The 19,299-nt window shown below is 48.3% G+C and overlaps 1 long non-coding RNA gene across 1 annotated transcript; it reads left to right on the top strand.

The window, feature by feature from the left end:
* Window positions 1–13,413: 13,413 nt before the first annotated feature.
* Window positions 13,414–18,515, top strand: LOC309329455. Its single transcript, XR_014151170.1, has 2 exons — window positions 13,414–13,506; window positions 17,793–18,515. It is a non-coding gene; the product is annotated as an uncharacterized lncRNA (long non-coding RNA).
* The last annotated feature ends 784 nt before the right edge of the window (window positions 18,516–19,299 follow it).

Genomic DNA, 19,299 nt, shown 5'->3' with positions numbered 1-19,299 from the left:
CTGGCTCCCAACCAGGCGCTATAGCTGAAGGGGAGACATAAAATCAATCAGCCAACCAGCGCCAAAGCCAGCTGCTACTGAAATGTAAAAGCATTTAAGGCAGGGGTCAGCAACCTTTTTCAGCCGTGGGCCGGTCCACTGTCCCTTAGACCATGTGGTGGACTATATTTTGAAAAAAAATATATGAATGAATTCCTATGCCCCACAAATAACCCAGAGATGCATTTTAAATAAAGGCACACATTCGACTCATGTAAAAACACCAGGCAGGCCCCACAAATAACCCAGAGATGCATTTTAAATACAGTGGTACCTCGGGTTAAGTACTTAATACGTTCCAGAGGTCCGTTCTTAACCTGAAACTGTTCTTAACCTGAGGTACCACTTTAGCTAATGGGGCCTCCTGCTGCCGCTGCGCCGCCGGAGCACGATTTCTGTTCTCATCCTGAAGCAAAGTTCTTAACCCGAGGTACTATTTCTGGGTTAGCGGAGTCTGTAACCTGAAGTGTCTGTAACTTGAAGCATCTGTAACCCGAGGTACCACTGTAAAAGGACACATTCTACTCATGTAAAAACACACTGATTCCTGGACTGTCCACGGGCCAGATTTAGAAGGTGATTGGGCCGCATCCAGCCCACGGGCCTCAGGTTGCCTACCCCTGATTTAAGGGGAAGAGGCTGATATCAACCGGAAAAACCCAGCACATCCCCATCATACGTAAGTCTTCATAGGTTGGCTGCATTTTTATCCCACTCTCACTCCAAGGAACCTAGGTGGCATTTATAAGGATCCTCCACCTTTTCTCATTTACTCTCACGACAAAACTGTGAGGTAGGCTATGCTAGCCCAAAGCCCCTTAATTCCAGATCAGTTTGCCAAGCCAGAAGCACCACAGACCCTGAGGTTTTCAGCGCCCACACCTGAGACCTAGAAGCAAGACATCTGGTGATGTCATGGAGGGGAAGCCGCTGGTGATGTCGTGGGGACAGCCCCTGGAGATCCGGAGGTTAATTGGGAGAGGGAAGTGGAAGAAGGCAGATCCTCCCAGAGTGTCTCTGCTAGAATTTGCAGCCGCCTTCTGCCAGGCTCAGGCTTGTAGACTTCTTAATCTCTTTATGAAAGGCACTCTTGCCCACCTGAAGAGGCAAGCCCTCTGCCTGCCACCTGGAGGAGGCCAGGTAAACCTGGAGACTTCAGGTCAGGTGTGGCAGTCTGTCAAGGAGACCAAAAGGTCCAGGCCCAAAAGTAGCCTGTGTCTAAGGACCCCAAATCCTCAAACACCTCATCAGGAGGATTCCTCGTGAGCAAGTAAACCTTGCAACTTCCTTCACCTGTGGTTCAGGTGTGGTCTAGGAGGCCTGAATATAGAAGGTCTCCCTCCTGAATCTTCTCATTCCTGAAAGCAATACAGTGGTACCTCGGGTTAAGTACTTAATTCGTTCCGGAGGTCTGTTCTTAACCTGAAACTGTTCTTAACCTGAAGCACCACTTTAGCTAATGGGGCCTCCTGCTGCTGCTGCACCGCCGGAGCACGATTTCTGTTCTCATCCTGAAGCAAAGTTCTTAACCTGAAGCACTATTTCTGGGTTAGGGGAGTCTGTAACCTGAAGCGTATGTAACCTGAGGTACCATTGTACGAGCTTCTGGCTCATTGTTTCCAAACTTAGTCTTGTTCACTTGCTACCAGGGCTGCCTGTGGGGTTGAACTTGCCTCTGGAAACTGGTTTTGGCGCCTCAGCCGATTCCCTGGGCTTGAACCTGGCTTGCTTGCACTGCCCTGCACCTTTAACTCTGCTCTCCTCAATGTGTGTTTTGGTAAGAGGCTGAGGCTTCCAGCGATTGGCTCCCTCTGTCCCCTGAGGGCACCAAGTGGAACATGACACCCAAGTCAGTTCTACCAAGGGTGGCCAGGCTTGTGCATTGCCTACACAAAGGGAAAGCATTGCCAAAACAAGAGGACGAGTTTGCTTAACATTCGCACATGCTAATTTAAGTGCATAGGCACACATTTCGGAATAATGGCAGTAGGCTGGAGATCCAGCCTATGAGGGCCCTTTTACACCTTTGAAATGTTGCTGAACTCAGTGGATGGCATATCTAAGGGGCTGGTAGCCAGGATGTATAGGTTGCATGTCACAGCCAGTGCCAGATTTATGTATAAGCTAAACAAGGTATAGTTTAAGGCCACACAAAAAAATTAAAGGGGAAAAGAAACTGGATACTTCTTCTTAATTGTCCATAAATTACAACATAGCATATATTCAACACAAAAGACAGCGACAATTTGTTGTTGACAAAGGACAGCTGGACATATAAAGGGCCCCATTACCTTCAGTCGCTTAGGGCCTCATCAAACCTAAGTCCGGCCCTGGCCACACCTGATATAGAGACGGCAGAAAAATAGGTGGCCATTTGGGAATAAATTATTGGAATTGTGATCACCGTCATCTAACATAAGTTTTGTGGAAGCAAATTGGGATGAACGCTCAACAAATGTGTCAAATGGAAGAGTGCAATCTGTCTAACTGAGTGCAATCTGTCTAACTGTCACTGTCGTGGGACGCTGGTGGTACTGTGGTCTAAACCATAGAGTGTAGGGCTTGTCGATCAGAAGGTTGGGGGTTTGAATCCCCGCGACGGGGTGAGCTCCCGTTGCTCGGTCCCTGCTCCTGCCAACCTAGCAGTTCAAAGCACGTCAAAGTGCAAGTAGATAAATAGGTACCGCTCCGGTGGGAAGGTAAATGGCATTTCCGTGCGCTGCTCTGGTTCGCCAGAAGCAGCTTAGTCATGCTGGCCACATGACCCGGAAGCTGTACGCTGGCTCTCTTGGAGATTTGCTGCCTCGGCTTTCAAATCTCCTTTCCTCTCCATCTCATAAGGAGATTTCAGCTACACATTAGGAAAACCTTTCTGATGGTAGGAGCCGCTCGGCAGTAGAACGATTTCCCTCGGAAGCTGGTGGACTCTCCTTCCCTGGAGGTTTTTGAGCAGCGTTTGGATCGCCATCTTCCAGGGATCCCTTAGCCATGGTTCCTGCATTGAGGGGCTTGGACTAGATGACATTTGGGGGTCCCTTCCAACTCTACACTTCTACGATTCGATGAAACTGGGGAGACAATCGTAAAGATAAATGAATGCAAGCTATGACTGTCAAACCCAAAGCCTTTGGTGATGCGTAATAACAGTGGAGAGTGCAGGCTTTGGTATGAGAACAGGGGCGTTCACAGGGCGTCCCTCTCAGAAGCCACAGGAGAGGCTGCGCAGTCAGGGCCGCAGAATGTGGAAGCCGGAAATCATCCTTGACATGTTGAGAGCACATAGCAGCTTGGAGAGCCCCCACCCTGTTCCCTGACTGATGCCACTCGCAAGGCATGGGGAAGTGCCAAACGGGGTGATATCATACTACAAGGCTGTCCTGTTTTTGTTGTTTTACTAGATGGTTGCATGGGAGATGTGAGTTGGGAGCAACTACAGGGGTGCAACCCCCTCCATCCTGTCCTTTAAGCCCCTGGGTCGCAGCTTCAGTGTTAGCTCTTGTTCTTTTCTCCAGAAGTGGTCCAGCACCATGGTCAAGCATGAGCTTTGCAAGCAAAACGTCCTTGGTTCATTCTTGTGTGGTATCTCTAAGTTAGATACACACAGAGAGGGGGGGGCTCCCAGCCTTTGCCAATTAGTGTAGACCAGGGGGGTCACCAACCTAAGGCCCATGGGCTGGAAGCAGCCCGCAGAGGTCATTTGACCAGCCCACAAGCCATCCCCAAACTGAGCCACCCGCTAACGCGCTGCACTAAACCAACGCAGCGCAGTGCAGGGACTCACTTCCGCAGCACCAGAAATCGCGTCTACGCAGACGCCGAAAATTGCAGGCAGGCATGCAATCCGGCCCATGAAGGGTTCTCCACGGGACCGATCCGGCCCAGGCAAGATAAACCTTGCTGACACCTGGTATAAGTGATACAGTGGTACCTCGGGTTACATACGCTTCAGGTTACATACGCTTCAGGTTACAGACTCCGCTAACCCAGAAATAGTGCTTCAGGTTAAGAACTTTGCTTCAGGATGAGAACAGAAATCGTGCTCCGGCGGCGCAGCAGCAGCAGGAGGCCCCATTAGCTAAAGTGGTGCTTCAGGTTAAGAACAGACCTCCAGAACAAATTAAGTACTTAATCCGAGGTACCACTGTACTAAGCTCAACAGACCCCATGGTCTGACTATGCGTAACTATGCGTGACTATTCCTCAAATGCTCTTTCGGTGCTAACGTTGCAGGCAACTTGTAAGCCCCAGCGTAGACTCCCGCCGGGAACTGCCAAGATAAGCTGGAGAGTTACCTCTGGAAATGTTATTAGCGGACCAGACACAGCCGAGTTGCCAGAACCATGACCTCATTCCTGAGACATGCAGCTCTGATTTTGGAGGTCCCTACAAGTCACTGAGCATCTGGATCGCAATCCATTTGCTAGATGTTTGCTAATAATGACCGTTGTGCCTTTTCTGGTGAAACCCACCCACCTGACTGGACCTAGATGTGAGTCCTTCTGCCTCCAGCTTCCTGTGTGCCTTTATCCCAGGAATGGCAAGCTTGTGACCCTCTAGCTGAACCATACCTCCCATTGGCCCTGATCATTGGCCAGCCTGGCTGTGACGGATGGGAGTTGTAGTGCGGGTGTCATCGACTGGTTGGACACAGAGAATGGTGGGAGGAACCAGCTGGGGGATCATCAAGGGGAGAAAGCTCAGAGTCTGGGGAGTGGCGGTGGGATCAGAGGGAGAAGACTGGGAAGAGGGGGTGTCGGAAACTAGAGTGGGGGGAGTCTGTGGTAGAGAGAAGTCCAGAATCGGAGGCAGAAGTAGAAGCAGGAGAGCAGGCTGAAGAAGGCCAAGAGGCAGAAGTGAGTCAGGCTGGTGAAGAGGCACAAATGTCTTCCTTTTTTTCTGCAACAAGCTCCCCTCCTGCCTTAATTCCCTGGACCAAGAGAGGCGTGAAACGGGAGGAGCAAAGGCAGGCATGCAGGCACAGTCTCAGATTGCTTGGGGCAGAAACCCTGGAGAGGAAGGGACTTGGGCACCTATGGGGAGATGGGGACCTTCAGCCTCAGCAAGACCTGAGTTGCTGTGCTCATTAGGCCTGATGCTCCCGTGCCAATCCTGTTTTGCTAACGAAGAGTTAACCACAACTCACTCGGTGCAATTTACTGCTTGCTCCTGTCGACAGGGGGTGGTGGGAAGGCACACGAAGCTGCCACTGTGCTGAAGCCAAGCAGGTCTTGGAGACCATCAAGACTAGGCTTCCTCAACCTCGGCCCTCCAGATGTTTTGAGACTACAATTCCCATCATCCCTGACCACTGGTCCTGCTAGCTAGGGATCGTGGGAGTTGTAGGCCAAAAACATCTGGAGGGCCGAGGTTGAGGAAGCCTCATCAAGACTGTTGCTGCTTTGCTGGTAAGATCCAGTCTCAAGCTAGCAAATCCAGGTCCCGCAATTAATGCAGATCAGGAGGTTTTGCACAACAAACCAGCTTCCTGCTAAAGACGGGGCTTTTTGACAGAAGGAAAGTGATGCACCAGAAAGGCTTTGCTTGATGCAGCAGAATCAGACCTCTCTGTGAGTTAGAATGGGTGCTCTGTGAATAGCAGCAACAGGGGTTCTAGTAGGGTGCCAACTGTGTGCTAGGGTGCCCAGCTGGCAGAGAGGCTTCAGTTGCAAGCCTGGCCCTCGACAAATAATAATAATAAATTTTTATTTATACCCCACCCTTCCCGGTTCAGAAAACCGGGATCAGGGCAGCTAACAAAAAATTTAAAACACTTAATTGATGCAACAAAAAATAGCATAAAATACAGTATAAAACATGAATAACAATAAATTCAGAATTCAAAAATCAATTTAGGGGAAAATCCATCCAATAAACATTAGATGATCACCAGGCCTAGCTGGCTAAGTTAGTCCTATTTGAGCCAGCGAGGAGACCAGGAGAGAATTAGCTGTGGGATCCCAGAGTGGGTAATCTTCATAAAAAGGGGAGGGGGAGGGAAGGAAGGGGAATAAAAGATCAGGCTAAGTTCAAGTTGAAAGCCAGGCGGAAGGAAGTTAAATCCTGCAGGGCCCTGGTCTCATGGGACAGAGCATTCCACCAGGTCAGAGCCATCACTGACAAACCAGCAAGGCAGCTGCCCGCAGGGTTCACAGAGGCAGCAGTGTGGAATGGGGGGGGGAGGAAACTCATTTGGCTGCACCTCCCAATCAGCTGCCTGAGTCGAGATGTTGAGCATGCCTCCTGGTAGGGCCAGCACCGATCTCAAGTTAGCCAGTGAGGAGTGACTCGAGGGAGAAGGAGATCGGGAGTGATGAAGGACTGGATTTGACCAAACACAGCTGGGCAGGGCTAGGCTTTGCTGTGGTTTGACAGCCTGGACGTGGTGAACGGCAAAAACAGGGACATGTGTTGCTGGCTTCGCCAAGCCCTGCTGCAAAAATGCAACCCTGCAGCCCTGTCAAAACAGAAATAAACATGCTGGTGTTGCAGCTCCTGGTCTGGCATTCCTTTGAGGTCATCGCTATCATTGCTAGTTACTGGATCTCTTACCTGCCCTCCAGCATGAGTTCCCGGGATGATGACATCTACATCATATTGATAGCTGGTTTGCCCCTTCCTGCTCCAGCATGGCTGGCTGGTGTGGTTTCACCAGTGAGAGCGCATGGTAGGCATTGGTGCCCTGATAGCTGGATGTCTCTCTGTGTGTGCTTTGAATGAGATACCCATGTGGACTTGAAGAAAGTCATATCCCACCAGCTGATGAAAAGAGGCAGAGAAGGAGTTTTGATGAACAGAGATACAGAAGCCTTTTTCAGGTGTTATTCTAGGGCATAGCTGTCAACTTTTCCCTTTTCTTGTGGGGAATCCTGTTCCGAATAAGGGAATTTCCCTTATAAAAAGGAAAATGTTGACAGCTATGTTCTAGGGTTTCCCAAAGGCGTAAGGAAAGAGGGTGCAATATGGCAGAAGGAAGCTTTCCCCACCCCCAAAAACCTATGGGCATTGGTAGTGTGTGTGTTGCTCACCCTGAATAAATAATGTCAAAAAGATCTAGCAGTTTGTGGGGGAAGAGAGAAAATTGTGACTTTCTAGCTGGTGTTGACTGAAACTTGTTGAAGTCATTCTTTGAGCAACCTTCTGGCTGGTAGGAATGTCTGCTGTCTGTCTCTACTTAACACTCTGTTTATATTTTTGTTAAAAAAAAAAAGCAAACAAGCAGGATTTGCAGCAAAAAATGTTGCAATGCTGAGTGCTCCTGTTTGCTATTCCAGTCATCTCAGCCAGCCAAGCCCCGCTTCAGGTTTCTCCATTCTGTCTCGCCTCCCACCTGGTTTTCTGTTCCCTCCCCCAGCTGTCAGTCAGTGTTCCATGGACACCAAACATGCCCAGACCCCACTAGGCTGTTTTAGGGGTTTGCACACATGTGCGCGCACACACACACACACACACACACACACACGTTTTTCCCTAAAAATTTGTTTTGTACTTCTGCTAACTTTGGGATTTCCACAAAGCTGCTCACCTGCCTCTTTTGTCTCCCTAAGGAATGCGATGCACAGCTCAGACACTGGAAACAGAAGGAGCAATATTCTGTTTTCCCCCCATAAGATTTTATTAAAGCTTTTCATAATAAAATGAAATAAGTGAAATATAAATAAAAACAGAAAGAGAAAGAGAAAAGAAAACACAAGAGTCCTTGCCAGGTGCTGATGGTGGTTGCTCGTGAGTAACCAGGCAGGACTCTGACCTGTCTTTTACATGTTTTATTGGTGCAAACTATTTAAAGTGCAGAACCCCAAAGTTCATGTCCGTCTTAGTCACTTGCAGATTCCGGGAGTGGCCACTTCCGGTTTCTCCCCCAACATAAGAACTTAGACACCCCAAATCTCCGCCTCCCCTCCTTACGTTTCACCCCTCTGCACAAGTTGGGCAACGGAAACGGCATGTTGCCTCCTGGCCTGCCGAGCTAGGGCTGCATCTTTGAGCCCTCCCCTCGCTTGGCTGCCCCCTTCCCTCTCTGCTCACCTGGAGGTGTGGCTTTCCCCACCGCTAAACTAAGCATCAGAGGCTCTCTGTATCCCCCTGCCTCCCTCCCCTGTTCCGATGGCAGTTCCCTGACAGTCCTTTATCAAAGGTGCCGTATTTTTCGCTCTATAAGACACACTTTTCCCCTCCTAAAAAGTAACAGGAAATGTGTGTGAGTCTTATGCAGCGAATGCAGGCGGGAGGTCTGCACTCCCTTTAAAGAACCGTGTGGAGCGTGTGTGCAGCTGTTGGGGGAGCCTGAGCCGCGTGCAGCCTCCCCCGGGCAGGGGATGAAGGCTCCCCTTGCCTGGGAGAGGCTGCTCGTGGCTAAAGAAGAAGCCAGGACAGCAAACGGCAGTGGCGTAGCGTGGGGGGTGCAAGGGGGGCCGGCCGCACCGGGCGCAACATCTGGGGGGGCGCGCTCACACTCGCAGCTCTCTGCCCCCTGCTAAAATCCACGGGTTAGGGGGCGCAAATTACTTGCCTTGCCCCGGGTGCTGACAACCCACGCTACGCCACTGGCAAGCAGGATCCCACTGGCTGTTCTAGCTTCTGGCTTAGCCATGGGATGAAGTCTCCACAGGGGAGCGGGGAGCCTCCCCTAAAAACTAGGTGTGTCCAATCGCCCGGTGCGTCTAATAGTGCAAAAAATACGGGAGCTCTTAGCCCTTGTCTCTCACCTGGCAGCTTCCCTTTCTTCTTCCCATCTCTCACCCTGCAAGATCTTCCATTCCCTGCCTCTCACTCAGGGTCCTTCCCCAACCATCCAACACCTTCATATGGGACTTTTGTGGGTACTCAGGCACCCAGAGCCCCAGGTAGTCGGCACCTATGAGAAGGAGAGAAGAAGGGGCATAGAAGTATGAAGGAGTCCTCATGGAAGAAGTCCTCATGGAAATCCACCAGCACTTTAGGGCAAATGTCCCTTAACGTACTCAGGCTTTCTATGCAATTTCGCTTAACATTTACACAGTTTTGCAAAGCAATTTCCCCCAATAGAAGTGCATTGTTTTGTGTTGATTTCACTGACCTCTGCATTTCTGTGCACATTTTCCTGCATTTGTGCACACGTGACTTGGCTAGAGAACTGCACTGCAGAATTCAGATAAGGGCAAAAGCCGTGTTTGGGTTTGTGTATTGTTTTTTGGGAAGTACAATTTAGTCAGGTTTGCCTTTCAATGCAAACTGGATCGAATCGCACACAACCCCGCCTCTCGTGCCTGCCTAGAGCATTTGAACATGTTGCTGAGTTCCGTTTGGTCCATAAAAAAGGAGAAGCCTTTAGCCCAATTCACCAAAAGGAAGGGGGAAGGTTGTGGGTACACAATGGGGTGGGTGTGCATATCCCTTTTCCCCATAAAGCACACACATCGCAGTGCTCTCAAGAGCAGGAAATATGACGCGCAATCTTGATTTCTGTCTGTGTTGAGCTTTGCCAAGTTTGCTCTGTTTCCATTTGGGCAGGAAAGCAGACAAATGAGAATAAGGAGGGAGAACGAAGTCCTTTCGTTCTGCTGCTCCCGACTTTCACAAAGCCAGGCCATCTGTTTTGCAAAAGACCTGGCTCTGAGGAGGGAGAGGGACGGTCAGGGTTTAAGTCTGATGTTTCTCAGAGAAGCTTGCCAGAACTGTAAACGTGTCCAAACGCAGGCAACTTCTTTGCTGGGTTTTCTCGAGTGACGTTTCGGATGTGCAAAACGGTGAGCCGCAGAAGTGGGTTAGTCCTCGAGAAACCTGAATTCGAGGGAGATTTGCATGCAGATGTTCCTTCCATTTGAGGAAGTGTAGTGGTTAAGAGCAATGGACTCGTAATCTGGTGAACTGGGTTCGCTTCCCCGCTCCTCCACATGCAGCTGCTGGTGACCTTGGGCCAGTCACACTTCTCTGAAGTCTCTCAGCCTCACTCACCTCACAGAGTGTTTGTTGTGGGTGGGGGGGGGGGAGGGAAAGGAGAATGTTAGCCACTTTGAGACTCCTTCGGGTAGTGATAAAATGGGATATCAAATCCAAACTTTTCTTCTTCTTCTTCCTGCTCGGATCAAGGTGAGGGTAGTCTAGATGGAAGTCTGCACTACAAGGCAGGTTCTGGATGCAAATTCCACAACTGTGGCCCCCACTCTCACTTTACAGGGGTTGCCAATGCAGTGCCCAGGGGCAGGCATGAGTTCACGCAGATCTTCCTTGGTGCCCTCAGTATTCCACCCCCTTCTGAAATAAGGCTTGGGAGAAGTATTCTGCTTCAGGAAAAGCTCAGGAAAGGGCAGCCAAAACGACCAAGGTGGCAGAGCGGAACAAACTACAGTTCCCAAGATTCTTTGGGGGAAGCCAGGATGGTCACATAAGAGTGCTTTACATGTACTTTTAAAATAATTTTTGATTGGTTTTTTCATATTTTAAGCATTTTAACATAACCATTTCAAACATTAAAGTACAGTGGTGCCCCGCAAGACGAATGCCTCGCAAGACGGAAAACTCGCTAGACGAAAGAGTTTTCCGTTTTGGAGGTGCTTCGCAAAACGAATTTCCTATGGGCTTGCTTCGCAAGACGAAAATGTCTTGCGAGTTCCTGCGGGGGTCCCCCCCCCTTTTCTAAGCTGCTAAGCCGCTTATCCACTTATCCACTAAGCCGATAAGCCGCTAAAAGCCGCTAATAGCACTAATCCGCTAAGCCGTCAATGGGCTTGCTTCGCAAGACGAAAAAACCGCTAGACGAAGAGACTCGCGGTACGGATTCTTTTCGTCTTGCGAGGCACCACTGTACAAGGTTCTTTTGAAGCTTCAGGCCTCCTTCCCTGCCTCCATGGTTTCCATGTTTAAGATTAGATTTGCTCCATCTTTTACCATTATCCATCTGTTAAATAACCATCATAATCGCAAATAATTCCACGTTACAAGTGTCATTGCATCCCTGCCAAAGATTTTAACTGTTTACAGTGGTCTTTTAAATAAATTACAAATTTACTCCAGTCTTTAGAAAATACTTGATCTTCCTGGTTTCGGATCTTTCCCATCAGTTTTGCCATCTCTGCATAGTCCATGAGTTTCATCTGCCATTTTTCTTTTGTTGGTACTCCTCCTTCCATCTCTGGGCTAGTAGCATTCTCGCTGCCGTCATTGCAGACATAAAAAGTCTTTTATCTTCTCTTGGTAACTCTTCACCTATTATACCTAGTAAAAAGGCTTCTGGGTTTTTTAACAAAAACATTTTCTTTAGCTCATTATTTATCATTTCCCAGAAAGCCTTGACCAATGTACATGTCCACATATGGTAAAAAGTACCCTCCATCTATTTACATTTCCAGCACAGTTTTGAACTTGTTTTGTACACTTTTGCAATTTTACTCGGTATTAGGTACCAAGGGTACATCATTTTCATATAATTCCTTTCAACGAACAGCATAAGGGTGCTTTATATGTATGGCACGACCCACATTACCCACCCCAACCCACCAAGAAAGACCCAGACAACCCAAATTGGACTGGTTTTTGTTTGAAAAAGGTTTGCAGCCAAGGCAGAACGGCAGCTGGAACATGATCTGCCCCTGTGGAAAAGCGCTCAAATGTCTGTATGGCTAGAAATCAAAGGCATAGGTCTGTTGGCTTTCCAGGTGTGTGTTCCGGAGCGGGAAAATCCTTTTGTTTCTACAGGGTGGGGGTTGCTTTTTTATTCTCTTAGTTCCCTATTGATAGGGCACAATGAGAGCTTCCCTCGCTCCCCCAGGTTCTTTCAGTCATGCAGAGCCTTCCAACAGCATCCTTGCTTCACAAACCAGATTGGAACCTTCTCTGCAATCTTTCCACTCGTATATTTTTTTGTTTACAGTTCTAATGACTTATATTAAAAAGGTGAAGGACCCCTGGACGGTTAAGTCCAGTCAAAGGCGACTATGGGGTTGCAGCGCTCATCTCACTTTCAGGCCAAGGGAGCCAGCATTTGTCCATAGACAGCTTTCCAGGTCATATGGCCAGCAAGACTAAACCGCTTCTGGCTCAACTGGACACCGTGATGGAAACCAGAGCGCACAGAAACACCGTTTGGCCTTCCAGATTTCGCTGGACTCCCATCTTCCCTGGCCATTGACCATGCTGGCTGGGACTGATGGAGCTTGTAGTCTGGTGACAACTTGAGGACCATAGGTTCCTCGCAGGAAGTGTCAGGAGTGTGCGCAGGAGCCAGGCCCTGTGACCAGTAGGGCTTCACAGGACTGGGGCCTTCCTGAGTTTGTTCTGGAGATGCAAGGTGCGGCCACACAGGTGAGGGATAGAAGGTCAGCATTTCCCTTCGGCTCTTTGCCACAGCAACATGTTTCCTGCCTTGCTGCGTTTGGCTTCTTGCTTCCTGATCCTCAGACCTCGGCTTCTTGACTCGACCCTTGACTTTGTGACTCCTTGCTTCTCGACCCTCAGACCCTTGACTTTGTGACTCCCTGCTTCCTGACCCTCGGACCCCTGGCTTCTGGATTCTTGTTCCTGCTCCCACCCCGCCATCTTGCCCACGGTCCTGACGTCCTCAGCCGGGACTTTGATCACCCATAGACCAGACCGTGACAGCAAGACTATGTGAACAAGTTCTTCCTTTCCCCTGCCCTAGATCTTCCAACATTCAGCTCCATGGGATGTATGGATGGTTATCCTTGCTGCCTTCCAGTCCTCCCTGAGGGCTTCCTAGAGGTTTCCACTGTGAGGAAAGAGATGCTGAACATCGTGGCCCATGGGCCCGATCCACCAGGATCTTCTTACACTGTTACATTTAATTGCACTACAAACTACCCCATGACAACAGGGTGCCCTATATGACATAGGAAGACAAGTTCCCTTTGTTTCCCCCCCATAAAAATTTTGAGGGGGGTCGTTGATGGGCATTGCCGTTCAAATGGTGTGCAAGCACCGCGCTGTGTGATTGATTATGCAGGGTGGGGCTTACCTGCCCTCCTCAATATATTATTCAAGTTGGCACCCCGATGGCAATCATGTTTGGATATGGGCATAGCCAGGATTTTTGTTGGGGAGAGAAAGGCTTTTGTTAGGGGGGCAGAACCTCAGATTTGCATTGATTTGTGGGGAGCTGCTGTCCTCCCTGTCCCTCCTTGGCTATGCCCATGCATTTGGGCCACCCCAAAGGCCTTCTGTGGGACTCGGAAGCTTGCCATCCTGCCCCACGCAGCTGACACAAAGCACAGAACTCCATTTGGCTGTTTTGGTCTGATCCAACAGGGCTCTCTGTCTGCATGGGAGGCAGTTGGTGATAGCGATGTTTGTCCAAACCCAGCAAGTGGCAAGAGGGAGCTCCTCATCTGCTCTGCCAGCTTCAGGGTGCGTGGGGAGAGAAAGAGAAAGCTGTTGGAACATGTCTAAGTGAAAGTTTGATAGTGCACAGCAAAGCCAGGTGGCTAAAACAAATACCAACGTTTCCGGGAGTTTGGCATGGAGCGCTCAGACCAGGTGGATGATGGTTTTGTTTTCAGGGAGTGGCGTCTCTCAAGGTGCTGAGAATATTTCTCACAAGTCCAGAGGTCCAGGGGCCAAGTGTGGCCCTCCAAGCCATGCTATCAGGCCCTCAGGATCCCCCCAATATTCAGAGAATGGGTGACTATGTTATGGCTTTCATAACCTTTTCTAAACGGTGAATTAGAGGGTCACCTTATATCTTCAGTTGAGATGCTTTAGTTGAGATTTCCTACATTGCTTAGACGAACCTTGGATTCCCTTCCAATTCCACGATTCTATGAAATCAAACCGAAACAGATTTCTCGCTCTACTTTCCTAACGGGCAAGCCCTCTCTGCTCGTGCAGAGAAGCCAGTTTGGCAAACCGGCTTCCGCTGTGCTGGCACCCGTTCCGTTTGCGCAGCGGAAGCACGTACAGAAGGAACGTGATCGATGGGCACTTAAACCAGGAGATCATCTGAGGCATGTTTGGACTGGGGCAGGAGGATTAGCCCGAGAAGAGAAGAAAAGAAGGGGAAGAGAAGGTTTTGGTGTGGCTGAAACAGGAGGGGTGGGAACGGAAAGCATGTGCGATGCGCCTATTGTCTACATGGCAGGAGGAAACACATTTTGGGTGGTGTAGAAGGTGTGGGGACACTGTAGGAGTGGCAAGGCATTCATTCATTCATGAGGTTGCGTGCCCTCAAAGTGTTGGTGAACTCCAGCTGCCACCAGCCCCAGCCAGGAAGGTTGATGGTCAGAGATGATGGGAGCTGGAGTTCAACAACAGCTTCTGAGCCACGGCATTGGTCATGCCATGAGTATTAACCTTAAAGGTAAAGGATCCCTGACAGTTAAGCTCAGTCAGGGAAGACTCTGGGGTTGTGTGCTCATCTCACTTTACAGGCCGAGGGAGTTGCCGTTTGTCCACAGACAGTTTTCCGGGTCATGGGGCCAGCATGACTAAGCCGCTTCTGGTGAAACCAGAGCAGCACACAGAAACGCCGTTAGTAGGTACCGCTGGAGTGGTACCTATTTATCTACTTGCACTTTTTGAAATGCTTTCAAACTGCTAGGTTGGCAGGAGCTGGGGGACAGAGCTTTTCCTTAGGATGTCCCTATTTTCACTTGAGAAATGTTAAAGGGTGCAGAGTTATCCGACCTCTGAACCATCTGCAGGCAATCCTGTGTAGCAGTGGCGTCCAAACTTTTTTCAAAGAGGGCCAGATTTGATGAAGTGAAGGGCCGCGAGGGCCGACCAGAGGGCCGACTGAAGTTGTTAACCTTTTTTTAAGACTGAAGTTCTTCAGCTTTTAGAATTGAAGTTGTTGTGGTTTCTTTAGGATTTTAGCCCAGGATATAAACTGCTGCAGGGGCTGGATTAAACCATCCGGCGGGCTGGATTAGGCCCCAAAACAGACTTTGGAAATGCCTGCTGTATAGGGAAGGGTTGTTTTTTTTAAAATGTTTAATGTTTTCTAATGTTTTTATATATTTTGGAAGCTGCCCAGAGTGGCTTGGGGCAACCCAGTAAGTTGTGTGGTGTATAAATATAGCGGTACCTTGGATTAAGATCTTAATTTGTTCTGGAGGTCCGTTCTTAACCTGAAACTGTTCTTAACCTGAGGTACCACTTTAGATAATGGGGCCTCCCACTGCCGCTGTGCCACCGCCGAACAATTTCTGTTCTCTTCCTGAAGCAAAGTTCTTAACCCGAAGTACTATTTCTGGGTTAGCGGAGTCTGTAACCTGAAGCGACTGTAACCTGAAGCGTATGTAACCCGAGGTACCACTGTAGTACAATTATCATTATGGAATGGGATGTCCCTATTTTCATTGGAGAAATGTATGCAGGGACCACTTTGAATTTTCACTCGGAAGACACTAAGCGCTTTGACCAACCGGTGTTGTTGCAGCTTGTTGGCTCTCGGATCATTACCAGCCTGTAAACCCAAGACACCTCCTCTGACCACACAGCCACAGCTCCACACCTTCCAGGATGCAGGCTGGTGTTAGCTTAAGCAAAGTTAATCCCCAGCAGCTCGGAGCAGAGCCTTCCCTGGCCAGCTTGCAAACAAGACACAGAACAGGTCGGTCTGACACTCTGCAAGTTACCTGGCCTGACTCATCATCATTTAGGGCAAGGGAGCCATAGAACCATCTCTCTTCTCTCCCCCCCCCCCACAGCCTCACCTCAGCCAAGCTCTTCCCAATGCCCAAACCGGCTTGGCAAGTGCTGGAACAGGTTTTTTTGAGGGCACCTCCAGCCCCTCCAGGTGCAAGGAAGGTGCGGCTGGCCAGGTAGGAGGGTGGCGACTCTGCAAATCCTCCCCACCCCCCTTGCTTCAAAGCTGGGCATGGCAGGGATGAAGGAGAATTCCTCCCGAAAATATGCAAGCTCCAAGCCTAGAGGAGCCTCCTGCTACACCCACAAACCTAGGCATTGCTCAATAGCGATTTCTCTCTTGCCAGAGCTGCTCCAGTCCTATTTTTCACACCGCCTTGCAAAAGACTAGGATCACCAAGCGGTTTCAGTCTTGAGAAGGAGGGCCTCCACCCACCGCATTCTGGAACCGGAAAAGCCACAATTTTGCGACGGTAGCAAACGCCGGAGAACGCAAACTCTTGCATATCGCAAGCTTAGGATGGGCATCTCTGCCAATCTCGATTTCTTTCACATTCTGCAGTCTCTGGCACTCTGCAGCTCTGCATGAATTTGCAATGGATTTTTAATTATTATTTTTCACGCCCTCGCGAAAATTCATCTGCAGCGGAGTGTGAATTTCTCGCAGCGCGCACAATTTTTTAATGCCATCTTGCCAAGCAGGAAACACGTTTTCGCAAACGTCTTGTGCATTTTATCTCCTGTGAGGAGGCAGCGTGGTATAGTGGTTAGGGGGCTGGACTAGGACCTGGGAGACCAGGTTGATGTCTCTTTAAGAAGCCAAGGGGTGATGGGAGTTGTAGTGCAACAGTGTCTGAAGGGCATCAGGTTGGCTCCCTTGCCAGCTTCCTATGGTGATAAATACAGCTCCATGTTCCCTCAACCTCATTGGGAACATTCTTTCATATGTGGTGGACTTGTAAAAGGGTAAAATGGGAAATGATCCATAATGAATTGGAAAAAAAATGTTTAAAAGTACTTTTCCAAAAAAAGAGAATCCTTTTTGTTGGGGATAATTCAGATGGAAATTCCCAGGTGTCAAAAAAAAAGTTATTTATGGATGCCACTACTACAGCCCGTGTTTTGTTAGCCCAAAAATGGAAAACGAGCGAGGTCCCAACGAAAGAAGAATGCAACTTAAGTTGACAGAATATGTGCAGCTTGCAGACTTAACATATAGAACAAGAGAACAGGAAGAACATACGTTTAGAGAAGATTGGAAAATGTTTATTGAATATGTGGGGGGAAATTGTGTACACTTAAAAACGCTGGCAGCATTAAGATAAGTCCAACAGTGTAAATAAGTTTTGGTGGATGAAATAATGGAATACTGAATGGTTTAGTTTATGTAAAATATGCAGGGATTTATGATATGCAAAATGAACCATGGAAAGAGGAGGGAAGTCAGTGATACTTTAAGGATGTTTAGATGAGTATTCTAAATTGTAAAGCAGAATAGAGAGAGAGAGAGAGAGAGAGAGCTTTTTTCTAAAAAAAATGTTTAGGGGTACTCTCATTTTGACTCAAGAAAATCACCATTTTAAGTTCAAATCGGGGGAAACTACCGTATTTTTTGCTCTATAAGACTCACTTTTTCCCTCCTAAAAAGTAAGAGGCAATGTGTGTGCGTCTTATGGAGCGAATGCAGGCTGCGCAGCTATCCCAGAAGCCAGAACAGCAAGAGGGATTGCTGCTTTCACTGCACAGCAATTCCTCTTGCTGTTCTGGCTTCTGGGATTCAGAATATTTTTTTTCTTGTTTTCCTCCTCCAAAAACTAGGTGTGTCTTATGGTCTGGTGTGGCTTATAGAGCGAAAAATATGGTGAGTACAGTAAATGGACAAAAGTACAAAGATTCACAAAATGTTTAGGGGTATGCGTACCCCTGCACCCCCCCCCCCGAAAAAGCACTATCTATCTATCTATACACAGCTCAAAAAAGGAGGGATGGAATAGCCCATGTAGGTGATCTAGCATATAATGCTCAGCGTAGAATGCGAAGGGTGGAGCTTTTTCCACTTCAAACTTATTTAGCTTTCAAAAAAAAAAAAAAAATCCAGCTGAACCAGGTGAAGATGAAAGCAAATGTCAGCCTGTTCGCCAACAATCATTCCACTTAATTTGTTTGTTTTTAAATAGATCTGTTTAAAAAAGAAGAAGAAGCGAGTGAGGAGGATTTCTTTCGCTCTTCACATAACACCCTACCCATCCTTCAGGCCAAAACAGCAAGGAGCTTTTTTTAAAAAAAGTATATGGCTTCCTCTGGTAAAACCGGCATTTCCAAAGAAACACCTTGGTGGTTCCTGCCTAACCAGCCATCCAATCTCACTGTGACTGATGACTTTGGGTCACTGTTGTACATCATTGGACCTCCCCACAGACTACCTGTTTGTTGAGCGTACCTGTATATCCTGATTTGCTTGCACAAAGCTGTGTTCGTGCGACAAAATTTATATGTACTAGTTGGTTGGAGGAAGACCCCAAGCAGTTTACAAAGAATATTACAATTATCAATTTTTTAAAAAAGCTTAAAACCATTTGAAACATGCAAAGTATCATTAAAATTAACAGCAACAGAAGGCAAAAACACGTCAACATCTACATGCCTGCCTAAACAAAAATGTTCTAAGCAGGTGCCTAAAAGACACAGCGAAGATGCCTAGTGCTACCACACTAAATGATCGATTGATTACAAATGTGGAATGTGGCACCTAGGGCAATGCCCATTCTGCAGATTGAAGGGATCAAATGGGCATATATGGGGCAAGGCGATCCAGCAGGTAAACTGGTCCAAAGCCATTCAGGGCTTTATATAGCAATAAGGTAAAGGTAAAAGACCCCAGGATGGGGTCTGTGCAAACATTCCATTCATATATTTTTGTTTACAGTTCTATTGACCTCTATTAAAAAGGTAAAGGACCCCTGGACGGTTACGTCCCGTCAAAGGCGACTGTAGGGTTGCGGTGCTCATCTTGCTTTCAGGTTGAGGGAGCCAGCATTTGTCCACAGACAGCTTTCTGGGTCATGTGGCCAGCAGGACTAAACCATGCACGGAGGACCATAACAAAAACCAGAGCACACGGAAACACCTTTTACCTTCCCACCACAATGGTACCTATTTATCTATTTGCACTGGTGGGCTTTTGAACTGCTAGGTTGGCAGGAGCTGGGACAGAGCAACGAGAGCTCACTCCGTCGCAGGGATTTGAACCGCCAACCTTCCGATCAGCAAGCCCAAGATGCTCAGTGGTTTAGACCACAGCGCCACCCGCATTTTTATACCAATAGGAATTCTTCGACCCAAGTTTAGCAGAGCTCACACTCTGCCTGCTCTTTTTTGGACATTTGTTCTGATTTGTTTGCATGGAGGTTATATAATAAGGAGCATTCATGCTGATTTTCCTTGCACTGTGTTCATGCATCTGTGTTCCCAATTTGCATATCACACATTTCCCCCCCCCCATGCATTTCTCTGTCACTTTCCTAACAGCAAAACGTCCGTTGATATGTCAAGAGGATTTGTTGCCCCGGAGTAACAGAGCACATTTTAATCCGCTATAAATTTTGCAAACTTCTTTGCACTTCTTTGAACCCCTCCTACAAAATGCTGACTTTCTGGAGGTGGCCTTTGACAACATCCTCTGTT

Source organism: Podarcis erhardii (genome assembly GCF_964252035.2).
Source record: "Podarcis erhardii genome assembly, chromosome: 14".
Taxonomy (NCBI): Eukaryota; Metazoa; Chordata; class Lepidosauria; order Squamata; family Lacertidae; genus Podarcis; species Podarcis erhardii.
The sequence above is the reverse complement of the archived record's forward strand: the minus strand, read 5'-3'. Positions and strand labels throughout refer to the sequence as shown.